This window comes from Scyliorhinus canicula, chromosome 13 (genome assembly GCF_902713615.1).
Source record: "Scyliorhinus canicula chromosome 13, sScyCan1.1, whole genome shotgun sequence".
NCBI classification, from domain to species: domain Eukaryota; kingdom Metazoa; phylum Chordata; class Chondrichthyes; order Carcharhiniformes; family Scyliorhinidae; genus Scyliorhinus; species Scyliorhinus canicula.
The window spans coordinates 122,915,170-122,936,195 of NC_052158.1; positions in this window are offsets into that span (position 1 = coordinate 122,915,170).

Sequence of the window (21,026 nt, forward strand, 5' to 3'; positions counted from 1 at the left end):
TATTCTAGCTGTGGCTTAATGAGTGTTTTATGCAGCTCCATCATAACCTCCCTGCTCTTATATTCCATGCCTCGCCTAATAAAGGCAATTACCACGTATCGTCTACCATTTGTCCAATAGTTTAACCACATGGGTGGGTATTAGGTTCCATGTTGTTCGTAGTGTACTTAATAACCTAGACATGAATGTGGGAGGTATGATCTAGAAGTTTGCAGATGACACAAAAATTGGTGGTGTGGTAAAAAGCGAGGAGGAAAGCTTTAGATTACAGGACGATGTAGATGGGCTAGCCAGATGGTAAGTGGCAATGGAATTTAACCCCAAAATTGTGAGAGTTGAAGCATTTTGTAAGGACTAACAAGGCAAGGGAACACACAATGAATGGTAGGACTCTAGAAAGTACAGAGGACCAGAGGGATCTTGGCATGCATGTCCATAGATCGCTAAGGCAGCAGGATAGGTAGATAAGGTAGTTAAGAAGGCATATGGGATAATTGCCTTTATTAGGCGAGGCATGGACTATAAGAGCAGGGAGGTTTGATGGAGCTGCATAAAATGCTCATTAAGCCAAGGCTATAATACTGTGTAGAGTACTGGGGGAGGCAGCAACGTAGTGGTATTGTCACTGAGCTGGTGAACCAGATACCCAGGGTAATAGTCCAGGGACAAGGATTCAAATCCCGCCATGGCAGATGGTGGAAATTGAATCCAATAAAGTATCTAGAATTAAAAGTCTCATGATGACTATGAAAACATTGTTGATTGTTGTAAAAAACCCAGCTGATTTACTAATGTTCTTTAGAGAAGAAAATCTGCAGACGTCACCTGGTCTGGCCCACATGTGACTCTTAAATACCCATTGATTATGCCCAAGTAAGTCAGTCAGTTGCATCAAAACCACTACAAAGTTAATAAGGAAAAAAGGAAAGAAACCAGTCAGACCACCCTACACCAACCTAGGCACCGGAAATGACAATGGCACACCCAGCCTTGCACATCCTGCAAAGTTCTCCTTGTGTCAAACTTGGGAGAGCTGTCTCATAGACTAGTCAAGCATAGTTTGACAGAATCATTCCTTACAGAAAATGTTCCAGACACCATCCTGCAGGACAGACCCAACAGAGGTGGTGGCACAGTGGCATACAGTCAGAAGGGAGTTGCCCTGGGAGTCCTCAACATCGACTCTGGACCCCATGAAGTCTCATGGCTTCAGGCCAAAGATGGACAGAGAAACCTCCTGATAATTACTATGTATCGTCCACCATGTTTAACACCATTTTGAGGAAGCACTAAGGGTGGCAAGGGCACAGAATATACTCCAGGTGGGGGCTTCAACATCACCTAGAATGGCTCGGTAGCACCACTACTGACCAAGCTGGCTGAGTCCTAAAGGACATAGCTGCTATATTGGGTCTGCAACAGGTGGTGAGCGAACCAACAAGAGGGAAAAACATACTAGACTTAATTCTCACCAACCTGCCTGCCACAGATGTATCTGTCCATGACAGTAGCGGCATGAGTGATCACTGCACAGTCCCACCTTCACATTGAGGATACCCTCCATCGTGTTGTGTGGCACTGCCATGTGTTAAATGGGATGGATCCAGAACAGATTTGCAACTCAAGACTGGGCACCCATAAAGTGCTATGGGTCATCAGCAGCAGCAGAATTGTACTCAGCCAACATCATTAACCTCATTGCCCGGCATATCTCCCTCTCTGCCATCACTACCAAGTCAGGGGATCAACCCTGTTCAATGAAGAATGCCAGAGGGCATGCCAAGAGCAGCACAAGGCATACCGAAAAATGAAGTGTAAACCTGGTGAAGCTACAACACAGGACTACTTGCATTCCAAACAACATAAGCAGCAAGTAATAGACAGCTAAGCGATTTCACAACAAATGCATCAGATCTAAGCTCTGCAGTCCTACAACACCCAGTCATGAATGTTGGTGAACAACTAAACAGCTCATGAGAGGAGGATATTCCACAAATATCCCATCCTCAATGATGGACGTGCCTCGCACATCAGTGCAAAAACAAGGCTGAACCATTCGCAATAATCTTCAGCCAGAAATGTTGAGTGAATGAAACATGTCGGTCTCCCCCAGAGGTCCCTAGCATCACAGATGCCAGTCTTCAGTCAATTCGAATTACCACATGTAATATCAAGAAACGGCATTGGATACTGCAAATGTTTGAGCCCTGACAATATTCTGGCAATAGTGCTGAAGACCTGTGCTCCAGAACTTGCTGTGCCCCCAGTCAAGATGTTCCAGTACAGCGACAACACTGGCATCTACCCGGCAATGTGGAAAATTGTTCAGATATGTCCCTTTACACAAAAAGCAGGATAAATCCAACCTGACCAATTACCGCCCTATTAGTTTACTCTCAATCATCAGCAAAGTGATGGAAGGAGGCATCAACAATGCTATCAAGCGGCACTTACTCAGCAACAACCTGCTTACTGACGTCAGTTGGGGTTCGCCAGATCACTCAGCTCCTGACCTCATCACAGCTTTGGTTCAAACATTGACAAGAGAGCTGAACTCCGGAGGTGAGGTGAAAGTGACTGCCCTTGACATCAAGGCAGCATTTGATCAATTATAGCATCAAGGGCCACTAGCAAAACTGGAGTCAGTGGGAATCAGGGGGAAAACTCTCCACTGGTTGGAGCCATACCTAGCACAAAGGATGAAGTTGTGGGTTGCTGGAGATCAGTCATTTCAGTCTCGAGACATCACTTCAGGGGTTCCTCAGGATAGTGTCCTAGGCCCAACCACCTTCAGTTGCTCCCTCAATGACCTTTCTTCGAACATAAGGTTAGATGTAGAACATAGAACAGTACAGCACAGAACAGGCCCTTCGGCCCTCAATGTTGTGCCGAGCCATGATCACCCTACTCAAACCCACGTATCCACCCTATACCCGTAACCCAACAACCCCCCCCCCCCTTAACCTTACTTTTATTAGGACACTACGGGCAATTTAGCATGATGTGTGGATGTTCGCTGATAATTACACAATGTTCAGCACCATTCATGACTCCTCAGACACTGAAGCAGAACACAAGCAAATCCAGTAAGGCCTGAATAATATCCAGGCTGGCCTGATAAGTGGCAAGTAACATTTGTGCCATACAAGTTCCAGGAAATGAACATCTCCAATGAGAGAGAACCAAACCATCTCCTCTTGGCATTCAATGGCATTACCATCACTAAATCCCCAACGATCAACATTCTGGAAAATGGATGCCTACATCCCATTAATTAATAAAATAAAAACGTTGAGATCTCTGTGCATGTCTAATTCTGTCCGCAATCGCATCCCTGATATTAATCAGTCCACCACTGACCCCTGTGCTTTCAATTGACATGATCCTCAGTTCTGAAATTTTCTTCCCAAGCCACTCTGTCTCTCCACCTCTCTCTCTTCTTTTAAGATGTTCCTTAAAACCAACCTCATTGATCAAGTTTTTGCCCATCTGTTCTGATTTTTCCTTGTGTGACTCAGTGTCGATAATGGGCAGCACAGTATTATAATGGTTAGCACTGTAGCTTCACAGCGGCTGGGTCCCAGGCTCGATTCCCGGCTTGGGTCACTGTCTGTGCGGAGTATGCACGTTCTTCCCGTGTCTGCGTGGGTTTCCTCCGCCTGCTCCGGTTTCCTCCCACAGTCCAAAGACAATGCTGGTCAGGTGGATAGGCCTGGCACTGCTTAGTGTCCAAAAGGTTAGGAGGGGTTATTGGCTTAGAGGGATAGGGTGGAAGTGAGGGCTTCAGTGGGTCGGTGCAGACTCAATGGGCCGAATGTCCTCCTTCTGCACTGTATGTTCTATGATACCGAACAATGTGTAGAGCTTTGTATCGTGAATGAACGCTATGTCAGGACAGACCTCACCACAAGGAATCATGGCATCACCAAGGTCTGGATACTGGCACCAACTCAACCTGATTTTCATCAAAAAGCATGATCTGCCCAGTGTTCTCCCCAGTGCAGTTTGCAACACAATCTAGTCCCTTGTCAGCAGCTGATTGACAGTCCAGCGCTCATCAACATCCTTTGCAAAAGAGATGGTGCCTGAACTTTTCACTTGCTACCAACCAAAAGTTTACTAAAAATTGCTGATGATGTCCTCTGTGAAGCAGCAGAAGTTTAATTTGGTAATCTGCACCAAGGGCTGCTTTGAGAATTACTCAGTTGAGTTGGCATTTGTCATTGATGCAAAAAACAAAGGGCCCGAATTAATGGGGGGAATATCAGCCTCGTTTTAGGCGTAATTAGAGGGATGTTTCTCGGCACCTGCAGCACACAGCTATCAAACGACCCAGCTATCAAATAGGCCGTTTTTCCTGGCCTCGTTGAGAAATGCCCCAACAAGGCCACACTGACCTTGCTTCCTGCACTGGAAAACTCAGCTCATCGTGCAGGTAGAGATCTGCCCCGATCTCTTGACTCTGCTCAAACTCACCACCGCAGCCTTCGGATCCACCACAATGTCCAAACTTACCAGTTATGGGGCCGCCGATTCCCCCCTGCCGACCCCACCCCACCCCATCACATAAGGGCAGGGCAAGCCTGGGCCAGGTCCCTGGCACGGGCAACCTGACACCCGGGCACCTTGGCACTGTCAGCCTGGCACATTGGCAGCGCTCATGCCAGCCTGGCACTGCTAGGCTGTCTGGGTGGCACTTGGTGATGGGACGAGGCCACTGAATCCCATGAGAGACCACTCGCGAGATTCATGATGCTTGAGATGTCTCACGAGATTCATCCGAATCTCGTGGAACGTTGCAATCTGTGAGGTCGAGATTCAGCTATACATATTTAAATGAGCCATTAGGCTCATTAAAAATGTCTGTGCCGGATTCTCCTGGTGCCTGGGAACTAACGGCCTCCCTAGCGAGGCCTGGACTAGGTGCTCTTTAGTAATGGTCCACGTAAATGTGGAGCAGGCATAATGGCATCTCGGCGGTTTCCCAGGCCATTGGAGAGCCTTGGGTGGCTGGGACTGGGCAGGATGGCCTCCTGTCTCTCCCTCTGGAAGCTGGGCACCTTGGCACTGCCAGCCTGGCAGTAGAATCCTGGCATTGCCATGGTGCCTCAGTGGCACTGCCAGGGTGCCTGAGTGACAGAACCAGGGTGCCAGGGAGGCACTGGAAAGGGTCTGTGCCTGAAGGGAGCCATGCCCATGAAAGGGGGATGAGGAGAGTATGATGGATGGAGGGGGTGAAGGGCATGCATGAAGGGGCCTCATAAATGTTGAGGGAGTTAGGGGTGGTGTCCTGAAATGGTGGGGCCTGAAATGGGGGTGGTGGCACCTGAAAAAGGGGGCCCTTCAGCGATCCAATAGCGGGGTGCCCTCACTTGGGCTGGTGGGGTAATGGCCATGTGTGGGGAGGGTGACATTGCCCATGGGTGGGTGGGGTGTGGGGGACCCTCAAGTTCACTTAGAGATCAACGCACCCTTTCAAAATGGCAGCCTAATCTCTGAGGAGCCTGTGCCACCTGCAATTTCAGCTCCCCAGTGCCCCTGCCAGAATGGCACAGGTCACATTGCCAGGGTGCCCAGTTGGCACTGTCAGGATGCCTAGTTGGCAATGCTACAATGCTCAGGTAAAATATGGGGTGGCAAGGTGCAGAGGTTCGATCCTGCACAGAACACGACCATCTAGGGACCCCCAAGTGCCAGTATGCCTGGTTGGCATTGGTGGAAACGTGTGCTAAATGGTGCTCGCTCGTGGCCTGCAAGGCGCAGAGATTCGATCCTGCAGCTTGGGTACCTCTGGCAAGAACATACCCGAATGAGCCTGACTGCACATGTGAATATGCAAATCTGGGACCCACCAATTGTGGGCAGGATCCAGATCGTAATACCTCGCAAGATTCCATTAGATCTCGTGAGGCGTAATGAGCCGGGTAAATCTCGCAAGAGGCCTCCCGTGAGATTTGCAGGCTACGCTGTGTGCCTAGTCTGGCGCATGCAGCCGTTAGACAGTGCCCTAAGTCTGGTTGAATAGCGGTGTGGATCTCACCCAAAATACCAACAAGAAAAACCCCGCTAAGCTAGGCCAAAACGACACTTATAGTGCCCTGATCAAGAAATCCAAACTGCCTGTGAAAATGGAAATGTACAAGCAATATATGCAGGATCAATAAGATACTTGGCCCTATCATCACCAAAGTTATCCCTCTGAAGTGGGCAGATGGTGAAGTACTAACTGACAGCAGTAAACAGCTGTCCTGCTGGGCTGAACACAACTGTAAGCTGTATTCCTGTGAGACAGACAACTCCCATCTATGATAGATGCTCCCCCATAGTTTCTTAACATGGATAAGTTAGATGAAGAACACTTATCACTCATGCTCGAGAAGGCAATAAATTGCTTAGCAAACAGAAAGACGCCTGGCAAGTATCATAATATACACACAGGTATATGATGGCGTGCAGACAGGCAGTGATTGACACACAGGATGACCAGTGAACACACAGAACACTGCAGCCAATCACCAGACAGGACACGACCACTATAAAGCCAGAGGGCACTTGTTTTCCCTGTTCTCTCGGGATCCAGCCTCAGACAGTCAGAGCTCGTGAGCAGCAACTAGAACAAACATCATATGGTAGTAAGATAGTCTGGTCAGGTTAGCCTCAGGTCTCCAGTCAAGTCAGCATAGTGTCAACCCACAGTTAAAGTATGTACGATAGTTAATAGTTAAATAAAATCGAGTTGCATTTCTTCAAGTGTTGGAAGCCTGTCTCTCTCACTACTGCAGTAAACGCAGTCCTCGCAGACCCAGCTTACCCAACACATCATGGTACCAGTGAGTTATGCTCGAGTTTGACGGACCTACCTTGAGATAGTCTGCCTTTGACCAGCGATCAGCCATCCGGTAACATGGACAGCGTCCGCCCTCCCCCGCAGCTCCGCATCGCCGGCAACCTCGGTGCAAACTGGAAGATTTTCAAGCAGAAGTTCCAGATATATCTTGAAGCCACTGACCTCAAAGCCGCATCGGATGCCAGGAAGATTGCTCTCTTCCTCTCTACAGCCGGGGACCACGCTATCCACATCTTCAGCTCCCTCACCTTTGCTGAAGGTGAGGACAAGACAAAGTTTAAAACAGTCCTGCTGAAGTTCGACAGCCACTGTGAGATCGAAGTCAATGAGAGCTTTGAACACTATGTGTTCCAGCAGAGGCTTCAGGGTAAGGATGAACCTTTTCAGTCCTTTTTAACCCATCTCCGCATCCTCGCGCAGTCCTGCAACTACCACTCCAGTTCCGATTCCATGATCCGCGACCAGATCGTTTTCGGAGTCCACTCCGATCCCCTTCGCCAGCAGCTCCTTAAAGTTAAGCAGCTCACCCTTACCATCGCCATTGAGACCTGCGTCCTCCACGAGCACGCTAACAACCGGTACTCCCATATCAAGGCGGCAGAAACGGCACGGCAAGGCCCCCACGATGCAGAGCGGGTGCAGGCCGTAAAATAGCTCCAGTGCCTGAGTCTGGATGAGGGCGGCCATTTCGCGCACTTTTCCCGGGCTCCTGCGCATGCGTGCCACGACCAAGGGGACGGCGAGGCCGATGACCGAAGTACGCAGATGCGCACATCGTTTGACCATACCGCGCATGCGCGTTGGCGCACGGAGTGTCCTGACGTCAGCGCCTGACGTGCAACAACTGTGGCTCCGCCCATTTAAAGTGGCAATGTCCCACAAAATCTCGACGCTGTCTCCAGTGTGGCAAGCTTGGCCACTACGCAGCCCTGTGCAGATCTGCTCAACTGCCCAACACACAGCGAACCCAGCCGCAGTGCAGGAACGTCCGGTCAGTACAGCAACCCGTTGCAGACTCCGACTCTGACATGCTTCCAGATCCTGACACTGAGGGCCTCATATCCCCATTCCGGGTGGGCATCATCACCAAGCATACGCTGCTTTCAGCAAAGACTGTGAAACAACTCCCAGTGATGAGCATTGATCCGGACGATGAGTGGTATGCCATCCTTACGGTCAACAAGGCTCGCATACGCTTCAGGCTGGACACCGGCGCTTCAGCGAACCTCATTTCAAAGTCTGACCTTGACACCATCCGCGTCAAGTCAAGCATTCTTCCACCGGCCTGACAGATCCTCGACTACAATGGCAATGCCATTGCTGCCAGTGGCTCATGCCAGCTTGCGGTCTCCCATCGTTCTTCAAAAGCAACCCTGCGTTTTGAAATTAGTAGGAACCAACAGAGCTTCCCTGCTCGGTGCTCGGGCCTGCAAACCTCTGAATCTTGTGCAGCGGGTTCACACCATGTCGTCCGCAGAGGCAACGGCCTCGCCAGATGTCAACTTCCAAGCCCAATTAGATGACATCATAGCACAATACCATAGCGTCTTCGAAGGTACGGGCACACTCCCTTACCGATACAAGGTACTGCTGAGGCCGAATGCCGCACCTGTGGTTCATGCACCGCGTCGGGTGCCAGCACCCCTTAAGGACCGCCTCAAGCAGCAGCTGCAAGACCTCCAGTACCAGGGCGTCATTTCTAAGGTCACGGAACCCACGGACTGGGTTAGCTCCATGGTTTGTGTCAAAAAACCATCAGGGGAACTTTGCATTTGTATCGACTCCAAAGATTTGAACCGTAACATCATGAAGGAACACTACCCTATACCTAAACGAGAAGAGCTCACCAGCGAAATGGCTCACGCCACGTTTTTCACGAAGCTGGATGCCTCCAAGGGGTTTTGGCAAATACAGCTGGACACGTCCAGTCGAAAGCTGTGCACATTTAACACACCGTTCGGTCGCTATTGTTACAACCGGATGCCCTTTGGCATCATGTCCGCCTCAGAGGTGTTCCACCGCACAATGGAGCAAATGATGGAGGGCATCGAGGGGGTGCGAGTAAACGTCGATGATATCATTATCTGGTCCACAACTCCTCAGGAGCACATCGATCGCCTCAAGCGAGTGTTCTACAGGATCCATGAGCATGGCCTCCGACTCAATAGAGCCAAATGCTCATTCGGTCAAGCAGAACTAAAGTTCCTTGGCGACCATATTTCGCGGTTCGGTGTGCAGCCAGATGCAGACAAGGTGTCGGCGATCAACGCCATGAAGACCCCGGAGGACAAGAAGGCGGTCCTCCGCTTCCTAGGGATGATCAACTTCCTTGGGAAGTTTGTCCCCAACCTTACATCACACACCACAGCTCTCCGCAATCTCGTTAAAAAAACTACGGACTTCCAGTGGCTCCCCGCTCATGAGCGAGAGTGGCGTGAGCTCAGGGCGAAACTCACCAAGGCCCCGGTAGTGGCGTTTTTCAACCCCGTCAAGGAGACAAAGTTCTCCACTGACGCGAGCCAGTCAGGCATTGAGGCAGTGCTCCTCCAGTGGGACGACTCCTCATCCTGGGCCCCAGTTGTATATGCCTCTAGAGCCATAACACTTACTGAGCAACGATACGCTCAGATTGAAAAAGAATGCCTGGGCCTCCTCACGGGGATTGACAAATTCCATGATTATGTGTATGGACTCCCCAAATTCACGGTCGAGACGGACCACAGGCCATTGGTTCACAGCATCCAAAAAGACCTCAATGATATGACACCACGGCTACAACGTATCCTCCTCAAACTCCGCTGCTACGATTTCGACCTTGTCTACACCCCGGGCAAAGAGCTCATTGTGGCCGACGCACTCTCTAGATCCATCACCACGCCGTGTGAGCAGTCGGACTTTGTCTGTCAGATAGACGCTCAGTGTACCCAATCATTTTCCAATTAAGGGGCAATTTAAAGTGGCCAATCCACCTAGCTTGCACATTTTTGGGTTGTGGGGGCAAAACCCACGCAAACACGGGGAGAATGTGCAAACTCCACACAGACAGTGACCCAGAGTCGGGATCGAACCTGGGACCTGAACGCCGTGAGGCCACAGTGCTAACCCACTGCGCCACCGTGCTGCCCCGTCTGGCCACTGATGAAAGGGTCGTGCAAATTCGTCAGGAGATGGCCAGGGATCCTTTACTCCAGCGGGTCATGCGACATCTCACAGACGGTTGGCAAAAGGGGCAGTGCCCACAGTTTTATAATGTATAGGACGATCTAACGGTAGTGGACGGCATAGTAATGAAGATGGACAGGATAGTAATCCCACAGAATATGTGAGAGCAGATCCTCGGCCAAATCCACGAGGGTCACCTGGGGGTCGAAAAGTGTCGCCGTCGAGCCCGAGAGGCAGTATATTGGCCAGTCTTCAGTCAGGATATCACCAACATGGTCCTCAATTGTCCAACGTGTCAACGGTTCCAGCCGGCTCAGCCTAAAGAGACTCTACAGCCGCATGAACTGGTGTCCTCCCCATGGTCCAAAGTTGGTATTGATCTCTTTCATGCAAAGGGCCGAGACTATGTCCTCCGCGTGGACTACTTTTCCAACTACCCCGAGGTGGTCAGACTGACTGACCTCACTTCAGCAACAGTAATTAAGGCATGCAAGGAGACTTTTCCCCGTCATGACATTCCACTTACAGTTATGACTGACAATGGCCCTTGCTTCTTCAGCCAGGAGTGGACGGATTTTGCCCGGCTGTACAATTTTAGGCATGTCACTTCAAGCCCCCACTACCCCCAGTCGAATGGAAAGGCTGAAAACGGGGTCCACATCGTTAAAAGACTGTGGTGCAAAGCTGCTGACTCGGGTTAGGATTTCAACCTGCCGCTGTTAGTGACTCCTTTGTCCGCTGGCCTGTCCCCAGCACAGCTCCTAATGAACCGCACACTACGGACAACGGTGCCGGCTATCCACATCACCGGACCTTGACAATTTACCGGTCTTGCAAATGATAATGTTCTCAGAATCGTCGGAGTATTGATCCAATTCTTTGTGGATGCTATTATTGATCACCTAATAATGAATAAAGCCCTCGGATACAATACAGAATGGGATGGAATAAAGGAGCACAGTGATTAGCACTGTTGCTTCACAGCTCCAGAGTCCCAGGTTCAATTCCTGTCTTAGGCCACTGTCTGTGTGGAGTCTGCACATTCTTCCCGTGTCTGTGTGGGTTTCCTCTGGGTGCTCACGTTTCCTCCCACAGGCTAAAGATGTGCAGGTTAGGTGGATTGGCCATGCTAAATTGGCCTTAGTGTCCAAAAAAGGTAGTTGGGGTTACTGGGTTACGGGGATAGAGTGGAGGTGTGGGCTTGAGTAGGATGCTCTTTCCAGGGCTGGTGCAGGCTCAATGGGCCGAATGGCCTCCTTCTGCACTGTAAATTCTATGATTCTATGAAACTGTGTTCTTCACCACCACACTCGGGTCACAAGCATTATAACATTTAATGCTTGAATCATAAAAAGCTCTCAGATATTTTGTGATTTTTTTTCTCATCGGCTGAATTTTTAGTTTTTTTATATCAGTCATGCTGATTAATTGGCTTTGGCAACAGATTCTAACTTGTATTGGACCACTGTACCGTTCACTTCAAGTGGTAGCAGCCATCTGTCCTCATCAACCGTATTTATTTTAAATGGAGCATGAGTTTGCATTTTTTGTAAGTCCTGCCGAATTATTTGATGTTGCCAGAAATTATTCTTCTCTGTTATTACTCCAACAAACAATGATGTTTCATCACTCGAGACTGTGTTTTCCACTGTGCTTACTGATCTGGGGTTGAGCTTAGAGTAACAATTCTGAGCAAAGTGATTTTCTTTTTTCCTTTGCATCTGGAACAGTACTTGCCAAATGCTGGACACTGCCTTAATTTGTGCCTTTGACCACATCCTTTACACACTGATTCTTCCTGATCTTTAACCTGTTTGTTGGTGTGCGAGGAGCTGCAGGAACTTTCCCGCCTTCTTTTGCAGGTTTCTGCCTTTTTGGAAAAAGGGCGCCAAAAGTGCTTTCCTCCAAAAGACGTTGCCATTACTGAGAAATATTTCAGAAGGCTGTACTGTTAGCTCGTGAGCTTGACAAATCTTAACTGTTTGTTCCAAAGACAGCTACAATTCCCTCAGCAATCGTTCACTCAACTTATTTTCATTCACACCAAACGCAATCTGGTCACGAACCATGAAAGATTCCACCGCAGAAAAATTACAGGTTTTAGCTTTTAACTTTAAATCAGTGATGAAATGATCTATGGACTCTCCTGTTTTCTGTAAATATTAGCTAAACCCATAGCAAGATAAATTTCACTCCTTCGGGGGGTGCAATGTTCATCAAATCTTCAAATCACTTTGTTAAAAGTTTTACTATCCTCATCGTTTGCAAATTTAAATGTATTAAATACAGCAATTGCTTTGGGCCCTGCCACAGTTAGGAGCATTGCTACCTTATGCAAATCTGATTGATCTCCTAAATGTACTGCAGTAGGAAACAGATTAAATTGTTGTTTAAATACACAACCAGTTGCTGTCAACATTATCAGCAAATTCGGCAACATGTTCACAGGTTTTGGTACATTACCATTTTCCTACAAGGTACAACTCAAAGAGAATGCAAAACCTGTGATACAGGCACCAAGAAGTGTACCTGCACCTCTTCGGGATCACCTCAAAAAGGAGCTGGACAGAATGACAAAATTAAAAGTAATCAAAAAGATAGAAGAACCTAAGATGGGTAAACTCCATGGTTTGTGTAAAGAAAAAGGATGGCTATATTCGCATATGCATAGTTCCTAAAGACCTTAACGAGAATATAAAAAGAGAACATTACCAAATGCCAAAGTGTGGAAATCGCATCTGAGATGGCTGGTACACAATTCTTTACGAAACTGACGTATCTCTGGGTTCCAGGTAACTAAAGCTAGAGGAACAAAATACAAAGTACTGCACTTTTAATAGCCGTTTGGATGGTACTGCTTTCTGAGAATGCCGGTTGACATAATTTTGGCATCAGAAATTTTACACTGTGCCATGGAGCACATATTGAAGGCATACATGTATACGTGGATGATATCGTCGTTTGGGGCTCAACCAGAAAAGAGCACAATACGAGGTTGCTTAAAGTTCTAATGAGCATCAGGAGAAATGGACTGAAGCTCAACAAGCAAAAGTGCCAACTTGGAGTAACTGAGGTCACATTCCTAGGTGACAAGCTCTCGTCGCATGACATTGAACCTGACAAAGACAAAATCCAAGCCATTCTCAACCTGCCAAAACCACATGACAAGAAAGCCATCTTAAGGGTAATAGGTATGATCAATTTTATAGGGAAATGTATTCCTAGCCTATCAGCAAAAACAACACATCTACATGATCTCCTGCACAAGACAACGGGTTTCACTTGGTCTGAGCAATATGATCAAGAGTGAAACCACCATGCCAGTTCTCATATTTTGTGACCAATCTAAGCAGTTTAAAGACAGTTCCAAAGATGGTCTGGGAGCAGTTCTACTGCAACTTGAGCATGACGATTGAACACCAGTCGCATATGCATCACGATACATTACGATAACAGAACAGAAGTACGCTCAAATCGAAAAAGAATGCCTGGGTTTAGTTGTAGGCTTGGAGACATTCCACGACTATGTGTGTGGGCGTCCAACTTTCACAGTTGAGACAGATCATCGTCCTTTGGTTAACTTCATTTTCATTTCATTTCATCAAGAAAAATCTCAACCAGATATTTGCGTGCATTCAGAGGTTGATGATGAAGTTACAACGCTAAACTTCAATCTCATCTACATGCCAGGCAATCTTTCTCAGCAGATGCATTATCGAGAGTGCCGATGTAAAATATTAGTAGTGAAATTGCTGCAGATGTAGGTCTGCATGTCAATCTTATTTCCACACTACTACCAGTATCAGATACAAAACTATGTGAGGTCCAAGCAGAGACCAGGAAGGATCAAACTCTTCAAGAGGTTATGGCGAACATCAACTCACACTGGCCCAGAGGTCAATGTATGGAGTTCTACAATATAAGATCTGAACTCAGTAACATTAATGGAGTGGTACTTTGTTTGAATACTAGTTATACCTCAATCTCTCTGCAAGGATATATGAAGGACATCCCGGGATTGAAAAAATGTAAACGGAGAGCACGTGACTCTGTTTACTGACCAGGTATAAACCAGGATTTTGACAGAATGGCAGCTGTTGTGACACATGCCAGATGCATCACTGCAAGCAAACAAGAGAACCTATGCAAATATCTGATTTACCTACGGCTCCATGGCAGAAAGTGGCTATGGATCTCTTTCATCTACGAGGGAAAGATTATTTCATGATATTAGACTACTTTTTCAAACTGTCCCGAAATGGCTCTGCTGTCAAGCATAGCGGCAAGCAGCGCAATACTGCATAACCAAGTCAATTTTTGTGAGACACAGAATTCTTCAAGTCATCGCGAGTGATAACGGCCCTTGTTTTGGCTATAATGAGTGGCGACACTTCACAGTCAGGTATGATTTCAATCACATCACGTTGTGTCTGTTGTACCCTCAAGCCAATGGAAAAGCTGAAAAAGACGTCCATATTGTTAAGCAATTGTTGAAGAAAGCAATGGACAACCAATCTGATCCACATCTCGTACTATTGAGTTACAGTGCGTCATTATTGTCACATGGTAGATCGCTAGCAGAGTTATTCATGAATAGAAGATTGCGTACCCCACTTCCATATTGACAAAGAAGGAGGAGAATACAGTGGCACTGCAGGAAATGTAAAGCATTAAAGCAAAACAAAAGCAGTTCCAAGATAGAGTGTCTAGAACTTTACCACCTCTGAGTAGTGATGACATTGTGAGAGTAAAAGATTCAATTGGTCCAGAAAAGCCGCTGTACTTGAAGAAGTAGCACCTCATTCCTAGAATGAACAGACAGAGGATGGGTTGGTTTTAAGAAGAAATCGTCGTACACACTTGAAAACCAGAGAAGACTTTCACAACAACGTGATGGATTACGAATCTATGTCAGAATCAACGTCAGCTGCAGTGTCTGATAGTTCAGCAGTTCCTGAGAATGAGACTGTCATGGAGAATATTGAATCTACAAGATCTAAACAGCAAGGTTAAACCTTGAGAAGATCAACCAGAGTCAGAAGCAAACCTGATCAACTCAATTTGTCAATTTGGACTATTTGTACTTACTATACTTGCGGTTCTTCTACGTATAATATATAAATATATATATATAGATAGATAGATAGATTTGTTCAACCAGTTTTTAATTTTTAAAAAGAAATTAATACTGTTAAACTCACAGGCTTATGATATCACATGTACATAGACTGATGATAATGTATTAATTTATTCCTTCAAAGGAAAGGGGATGTAGTGATATCATGGCTGTGTTGTAATTCAACGACTGACCACTAGGAGTCTCACTAGTATATAAGTGAATGTTAGAGTCAGGTGACCTCAGGTTGACGGGAAAGCAAGGAATCATACTGTTATTCATCTGTTATTTTGTATATAATTGACCCACAGTTAATGTTAATAAATCGTTTATTGCTTTAGCTACAAGTGTTCTTGTAATATAAATCAGGCCATCCGATAATAACATTACAATGGTAACTTACCCTTGCAGTTCAGAAGAGGACATTGGTCTTCTTCCTACATTATACTGCAATCCTCCTGGTCATGCTGCTTGGACATACAGCCACTGCCACCAGTTGGCATTTGTGGCCCTGCTGCTGGCCCTCTGACCCCCTCAGAGAAGCATGATGTCCTGTCTCACCTCCACAGCATCCAGAAGCCCTGCCATGTCAGCATCGCAAAATCAAGGGGCAGGTCTCCACGCTGCGATGCTTGTGTGTTTACTGAGTGAGTGCTGAGGGAACCCATAAAAGCAGCTCCCCCTTGTTAGTGGTGAGCTGCTGAGGTGTGAGTCTGGCAAATCAGAAGGTGAGACAGCCAGTAATGGCAAGAAACTGGGGGGCTCATTTCCGGCACTACGTTTCGTTAAATACGGGCCACAATTTCACCAACGCGGCCATTGAGAATCACCCTGCCAATCATGCAAAAATGGCACTGAGACATTTTTCTATGGTGGCACAGTGGCACAATGGTTAGCACTGCTTCCTACAGTGCTGAGGACCTGGGTTGGATCCCGACCTTGGGTCACTGTCTGTGGAGCTTGCACATTCTCCCCGTGTTTGCGTGGGTTTCACCCCCACAACCCAAAGATGTGCAGGTAAGGTGGATTGATCTGGCTAAATTTCCCCTTAATTGGAAAAATAATAATTGGGCATTCCAAATTTAAAAAAAAAAAAAATTTTCTCAATTAAATTGCGTACAAATTGTGAGACGCATATGAAAACCAAACAACATCTCTCTGTGTAATAAGTTCATGGAGGCAGAAGTCCATTCACCAGAATTCCTTTTGTTTACAAAGCCAACAGCCGAACAACCAGGTACATTCAGCTGTCTGTCGACACTGGGAGTGCAGAGGATCTGACACTCCCTGTTACATACAGAAAAAGGGGTTCCCTAATTGGGCCACAAATCAGGGAACTCATATTCTAAATGGCCAATCTCAAAGGCCTGGCCTAAGTCATTGCACCCCTCACCCCCCCCCCCCTTCCCCCCTCCACCCCAAAGTCCGAGGAGCCCCTGTGGTCCTCGTGACTCACGGGTCTCCTGCTTCGTTTCTGCGCCGGGTCCGGATCTTCCAATTTGGCCTCCAAAGTGGGGGGATATAATGGCTAGGTGCCCGTCTTTTCCGATGTGAGCACCTGAGGGGTGGTGCGCCCCTTTCCTCCGGTGGCAGGGGAACAGTTGCGGCATCATCCATTGTGTCCATGTCCGAGTCCGATGTCCTCAACAGTGGTATCGGAGGGGCGTGAATAGTTTGCCGGGGAGGACTCACCATGGTCCTCAGTATACTGGTCTGAGTCAGCTCCAGGGGAGGAAACTATTCTGAGGCCGGCACCTGGTCCAGGTGTTTTTTTTATCACATGTTTTCCCACATGTATCTCATACGACATAGGTCCTGTGTAGGCCTTGACTGTTCCTGCTACCCATGTGGGGCCATTCGCATAATTTCTGACCCATACCATTTCTCCCGTGTTCAACTGCCTTTCTCGGCGAGTGTTGTCGTGGCCCCTGCATTGGGCCTCTGGGTGTCGCTCTACTCTTCCGCCTAAATTTGGGAATAGTAGACTCAGCCGGTTTCGGAGTTGTCTGCCCATGAGTAGCTCTGCCGGTGCTATTCCCGTTGTGGCGTGTGGGGTTGTTCTGTATTCAAATAGCCAGCCCGACGGTTTGGTGTTTAATGATGCTGCTGACTGTTTTTTCAACTCAACTATTAGGGTCTGGATGGCTCTCTCCGCCAACCCATTTGATGCCAGATGGTAGAGTGCCGTCCTTATGTGCCGAATGCCAATTGACTTCATGAATTTTGTGAAGTCCTGGCTGGTGAAAACCGATACATTATCCAAAACTAACACCTCCGGGATACCATGTGTTGCAAACGAGGTGCAAAGTTTTTCGATGGTAGCTGTTGAATTTGCAGAGTTTACTTTGTAGACATCCAGCCATTTGGAATGGGCATCTAATATTATTAAAAACATTGAATCCATAAACGGGCCAACAAAACCGTTATTTGCGACCATGGTCTACCCGGCCATTCCCATGGGTGCAGCGGGGCTGCCAGTGGCACCTCTGCCCTTGTTGGTATTCTTGGCACCGGCCTATCAATGCCGCTTTGTCTGTGTCCAGGCCCGGCCACCCGACATGGCTTCTGGCCAGCATCTTCATCTTTGAGACTCCAGGGTGCCCATGATGTAGTTCAGCCAGTATGACTCGACAGCCTTGACTTGGAACTATTACTCATAGCAGGATCCCGTCTTCCAGTGATCTGCTCTCTTCTGCTCCGGTCAGGGTGGAATTCCACCTGTTCCCGTCTTTTCATCTCCCCCATTGGCACCATATGTTTTTTTTTTATTTTAATTTTTTTAAATTTAGTGTCCCCAATTCATTTTTTCCAATTAAGGGGCAAATTAGCATGTTCAATCCACCTACCCTGCACATCTTTGGGTGTGGGGGCGAAACCACGCAAACACGGGGAGAATGTGCAAATTCCACACGGACAGTGACCCAGAGCCGGGATCGAACCTGGGACCTCAGCGCCGTGTGACTGGTGCTACCACTGTGCCATCGTGCTGCCCTATGTGTTTTATTATTGATAAAACCGGGTCCCTTTGGGTCCATAAACAAATATTTTGTGCGGCCAATGGGAGGGTGTCCAGGAAATGTAACGTCATTACCGGTTCCTCTACTCTGGGTACTAATGGCAGGGCGTCCGGTAATGGCAGCCTGCTTAGTGCATCGCTGTTTGCCACCCGGGTTCCTGGCTGATGCTCCAGTTGGTACTGGTACGCCGCCAGTAGTAGGGCCCAGCGTTGGATCTGGGCCGAAGCTATTGGTGGTATTGCTTTGTCTTCTTTCAACAAACCCAGCAATGGCTTCTGGTCTGTAATTATAGTGAATTTCCACCTGTACAAGTACTGGCAAAATTTCTTCATCACGAATATTACAGCCAGTCCCTCCTTTTCAATTTGGGCGTACTTTCGTTCTGTTGCTGCTAACATCCTGGAAACAAAAGCTTTATGGCTGTTCTAGTCCATTTTGCCGTCTGTGTGTTCCATGCACCAACGCCATATGGAGACGCGTCGCAAGTGAGCACCAACTCTTTCCTGGGGTCGTAGTGTGCCAAGACGTTTTCTGAGGAGAGCTGTTCTTTGATCTTCTCGAAAGCCCTGTCTTGGTGGGCAGACCACTCCCAGGTTTGCCCCTTTTTCAGTAATTGGTGTCGGGGGTCCAGGATGGCTCCAATCTCTGGCAACAACTGCAATATTTTGCTGGCCGATGGGCTGCAGGGGCTGCCGTCTGTCTGGACCTAATTCTCCCTTGCTTGGGAGCGGTTCTGCGAGTGGGCATGGGTAACTTAGTATCCGAGTCGTTACTGAGGGTGGCTATGCAGTTGCCTAGCCCCAGTGGTAGTCCCTCAACTGAGTTTCCCTGGTGTGGGTTTCTACCTCCATCGGAGTACCCTATAACTCATGCGCTCCGCTTGCCGCCTTTTCTAAGGAAAAAGCCAGCTGCGATGATTGTTTACAATCCAGCTCAGCCTCTGCTAACAGACGTTTTGGTATTGTTAAATTATTTATTCCCCACACCAACTGGTCTCGGAGCATCTCATTTAGCGGCAGGCCAAAGTCGCAAGCCTCTGCTAATCGCCTTAATCTTGTTAAAACGTTTGTAACTGACTCCCCAGTGTCTCGGAATGCTGAGTAAAACCGGTACCTTCGCAGGATCAGAGGTGGTTTAGGGTCATAGTACTCTTTTACTAATTCCGTCAATTCCTGGAAAGTTTTTGTGTCCGGTACCTTGGAAAAGAGAGACTGCGCATAATGGCAAAGGCTGCTGGCCCACACATGGTCAGCAGAATGACCCATTGCTTTTGATTCGGAATTATATCATTTGCTCTAAATATTGGGCCCAGTCTTCCGCTGCAGCGTCAAAAGAATCCAACTTCCCGAATAAAGGCATTTTGCCTGTCAGTGGCTTACCCTCAATATGCGGTGGCTGTTAATGAGCAGGTTCCTTCGGGTCGTTCCGTTTTCCTCATCGCCACTGTAATAAGTTGACGGAGGCAGAAGTTCCTTCACCAGAATTCCTTTTATTTACAAAATCAACAGCCGAACAACTAGGTGCATTCAGCTTGTTGTCTATACTGGGAGTGCAGAAGATCTGACACTCCCTGTTATATACAGAGAAAGGGGTTCCCTGATTGGGCCACTACTCAGGGAACTCATACTCTAATTGGCCAATCTCAAAGGTCTGGCCTAAGTCATTACACTCTGGTTGCTGCTTATCCTGAGGGAAATATCTTCTGACTCTGCCAAGGTCTTCTACTACAACAGTGAGATGTCAAGGGGAAGCTGGATTTCATAGGGCGGAGCAGAACTTAGTTGGTGCTGACTTGGATGTAATGTTGGAGGTCATGAAGGAGAGGAGATAATTTTCTTCTCGGACGGTGGCAGGGGGAGGCCACCTTGCCATACAGCAGGAGAACCTCTGTGTTCAGCAGCGTCTCTCTTCACCTCCTCTCCCTGCATATTTCACACCTCCGGCTCCTTCTCTTGCTGCAAATGAACTGTCTCCTTCTAGGTCCACACCCCTCAAGAGGGCCATGTCATGAGAACTAAGCAGCCCACCACATTGACCGAGATCCTTGCAGGAAGGTAGCGGAGGGGGCCAGAATCGCACCTTCTGGAGCCTGCTGCCCCGTTCAGAGGCTCCCCTACTGAGCCGGTGTCATTGATTGTATTGCCCCTACACCTCTGTCTGGAGTTCTCGCCAAGAGGCCAGTAGCCATTTCTTCAAAGGATATCTCTGACTCCTTAAGATCCATCCATACGTTTTGGGAGTTAAAATGAAGAACTGAGTCATCCTGGACTGGTGGGGAATGAGGGAATAAAAGCATTGCCTGGAAAGAGAGTATACACATGGAGGAAGCTCTAGTTGTGATTGCAGACTAGTTGGATGTTAGAGAGAGTTAGAAGCCCAACCTGATGATAGGTCTCATTGGCTGATCACTGGCCTTGATGGCTGCAGGAGTGCAATCGATGATGCCATACACCTGGAGGAATCTAGTAATGGAGGGGAAATGCACTGCTCTCTGTCCCTGCAAGGCCACATCTAAAAAAGGACTCCATTGACCAGCAAGATGCAGTCGTGTGCAGCATTTTTTAAGATGCAACTAAGGAAGGAGCCACCAGTGAGGAGGTTCAATGGCCCAATGACTTTGACAGGCCTGGCAGGGCATGGCAAGATGTTGGATAATGTGGGCACAGATGTCTTTGGTATCTGGTTAGAAAGTCATAGTCTCTTGCTGTACTGGTTCTCGGTCAACTCCAGGAAGCTCCATCTTTGGTGGTAGATCCAGTTGAGACTTTGGCCTCCAGTGCAGTTCAGACCTTCTGCTTGCCCTGCTGATGCGTGGTATTCTGCCTTTTCTGCCACTGAGCCTAAAATCTGCCAGTCATGCCCTCCATTACCAACTAGAGGCTTT